Source organism: Pistacia vera, unplaced genomic scaffold, assembly GCF_008641045.1.
Source record: "Pistacia vera cultivar Batoury unplaced genomic scaffold, PisVer_v2 Contig70, whole genome shotgun sequence".
Taxonomy (NCBI): domain Eukaryota; kingdom Viridiplantae; phylum Streptophyta; class Magnoliopsida; order Sapindales; family Anacardiaceae; genus Pistacia; species Pistacia vera.
Window position 1 is genome coordinate 396,790 of NW_022196557.1, and position 3,418 is coordinate 400,207.

The following is a 3,418-nucleotide window of genomic DNA, read 5'->3' on the forward strand; positions in this document are numbered from 1 at the left end:
AGCGCACCTACTGCACTGGCAGGAGCACGCCTCTTACGTCAACGCGCGACGTGGCTGCACCTGAACGGCACCTGGACTTACCTAAGCTCTGATCACTTGTGCTGACAGGGTTCTGCGTCAGCCCTACTTTTCCAGGCATAACAATATCATAGGAAAAAAAAGTTAAGTAACACTACATATACAAAATATGCATATAAATTTTTTATAGAAAGTAAAAATAACGTTATTCTTATATGAGTAAACTGACATATTCCCATCCAAGGATTAGTGAAATGGCAAGTTTTCACCCCTAGTTTTATAAATTCTAGATTTTCACACTTAAATCAACCCAGTTAATAATTTTTAGGTTATGACATGTGTAAAGCTGTTATTACCATACTACTCCTTAGGAGTGTTCAAAAGAACCAGTTGGAACTAGAACCGATGGGTACCCTAGGTTTGGTTTTGGTTCCTACCCAGAACCAATCGTCAATGGGTAAGTTCCGGTTACAAATTTTTGGAACCGTTACTGTGCGGTTCTAGCTCCGGTTCCTATAGTTAGGAACCGGAACCAGGAACCAGGAACCAGGAACCAGGAACCAGGAACCAGGAACCGAGACTAAAATTAAATATTAGGAGGGTTAATAAAAACTTTTGTAGAAAAAGTAATGTGAATATATTTATATTTATATTTCATAACATTTAAAGTAAGTTGGTTTGACTTTTGAGAATCTACCTTTACAAAGTAATGGAGTTTGTAATTTTGAATTTATAATTTGCAATTTTATTTTTGTTAACAAGTGCCAGGTGGGGGGGTAATTGTAAGTTTTTAAGGATTTTTTTGCCATTTTAAAAACTTTTGGGGGGTCAATGTATTTTTACAAGGTACCCAGAATTGGAACCAGAACCGTTGTTACAGGTTCTGGTTCTGGATACCTAGGAACCGGAATCGTCAGTTCTAGTTCTGGTTTCATATTTCAAGGAATCGTCGGTTTCGGTTCCTTTAAAAAGTGCAGGATACCCAGAACCGAACACTCCTACTACTCTCGACCAATAAATTAATAAATTATTTTTTAATCCTCAAATTACTAGAATTAGAAAAATAATATCTTCCTTTCAGATTTATTTCAATAACAGTCTCTTCTTCGATATTCATATCATCTCCATCTCCAACCATCCCGTCACTGCCAGTACCACTGCCACTGCCACTGCCACCACCACCACCTAGCCACTGCTGCCACCCAACCACTGCCACCCAGCCACGCCAAACCCCAACCATTCAATGAGTTTGCCCTTTCAGGCAATCTTCCCACTGTAAACCACAATTTCCTCTCCTTGTCATACTTGCACACCTCCATGTCAGCATAATCAGCAGCATACAGTTCATTACTTACTACTGCAACCAAGGGCCCTGCCTCACCAGATGCAGGCCTATCATTTTCCCTTGTAGCAGCAGCACGGGCAGGAGACATGTTAGGAATTTTAGTCCAAGTTTCCGTCTCGAAATCAAACTCTTCTCCATACGTAGAAAGCTTTGAATCAGGTCCTCCAATTCCTCCAATAACATAAAATTTCCCATCCATGAATAGCCCAGAACACATCTTCCTTGGTTTATTTATGTTGGGCAATATCTTCCAAGTTTGAGTCTCAGAATTATACATCTTAGCAGAGCTCAAAATGTTTCCCTCCAAATCACATCCACCAACCAAAATTGCTCTCTCTCCAAGGCTAGCAGAGCCAAACAAACACCTTGGAGAATTCATTCTCATCCCCGAAGACCATGAATTTGTCAAAATACTATACATATATATAACATGGGATATATGTTAGGACGTTAGCTCCCTACCAAACACAAGTAATTCAGTGCCCACTGCCAAAGATTCCTTATCAGAACACATGAAGCATTTATTTGAAGCCATCCTTGGCAAATGCATAAAATCGGATCAAAGGCCTCCCCTTCAAGTAAATGACAAGAAAAATAAGGCCAATGCTCAATCACCACCATTCAGCCTCCTCAGCTTATACCACTCCCCACTCCGAATCAAGGACCAGAAATTCCGATTCAGAGAAGCAAGGGAACCATAGTCAGACCTTGAGCAACGAAGGAGGCAACTAATGGAGTTGTCTCGGTCAATTGACTGGATAAATGAGTGTGATATTTGATTGTAGCTCCCTACTGATTGTTGTTGTGTGTAATTACCTGGTCGTCCTCGACTCCCAATCATTTCCAACCTTCCCATAGCCAACCCGCACACCACCTGTTTGACAAAATTCCTCACCCAAAGCTACCACCCAGCCACTTTACTCTTTGAGATGTGAAGGGTTATTTTGTAATTTTAATTTTAATTTCAGATTTAATGTAGTATAAATGACTATTTTATCCTTTAAATGTTCCATTAAACGATTTTTGGTTAATTTAAGAGTGGGAATCTGAAATTTATGAAACCAGGGTGGGAACTTACTATTTTGCTAAACCTTGGGTGGGAGCATGTTGTTTACTCTTCTTATATTGTCATGTTATTGTTATATAACACTACAACAAACTTTTAATTTAGGGACGAATTTAGTTTCGCCCAGAATGGTCATTTTAGAGGATAAAATTGTAATTTCATTAAAAAACGTTTAGCATTATATTTCCAACCTGCACCAACAATTGATTTTTTGGGCCATATGAAGGGAAATCTCATTATCGGATGAGATTTATTATTTTTGGATGAAAAATTTTGTAGCTAAAAACATTTTTTTTGGGACGAAATTTTTTGTCTCTAATTGTACAAAATTTGGAAAACTTATTAGGGACGCAATATGATTCTGTCCTCAATTGTGAAATATACATTTTTACGGACTAAATTTGGAAAGCGAATTAGGATGGAAATATTATTAGTTCTAGGTAAATGTAAAAACACCTAATGCCTTTTATATTTCATTTGAAACAAAACTCAAACTTGCTTGCTGGTGAATCTTGATCTCCTGCTCTGAAATTGATTGAAACCCAAGATAAAAAATTGAAAATTAAGTGTAGATGGCAAATGAGGATCGGCTAAAATGGCAGGAAGGTGTGGTGGGTACCTTTGAGGATCTCAACATGCTCTAAACGGGCCGTTGTTTTCCTTTTTCTCTTCATTTCGCTCTTTGCTTCACCTTTACAACTAAATCATGTTTCTTATTTAGTCGCTTGTTTTCTGGGGTTCTTATTTTAGCTAAACTGATTTTGCAGGATTTGCTTTTGTCTTTAATTGATTGTTTACGGAAATATTGAACTATTTCAATTTTCAACTTGTTATTTTCTTTTCTCCATTAATTTTTTTAGGGGATTTTGAGTTTTTGTCATGGTTCTTGGGTTTTTCTTTGTTTATTAAGTTCTTGTTTAATAAAGTGGTTTTATTTTTATTGTTCAAAACTTAGGTAATTCATTTTTATGTGTTATTTTCTACAGGAT

General features: G+C 37.3%; 1 pseudogene; it reads right to left on the reverse strand.

The window, feature by feature from the left end:
• Positions 1–1,160: 1,160 nt before the first annotated feature.
• LOC116114085 lies at positions 1,161–2,219 on the reverse strand (annotated as a pseudogene).
• Positions 2,220–3,418: the final 1,199 nt, after the last annotated feature.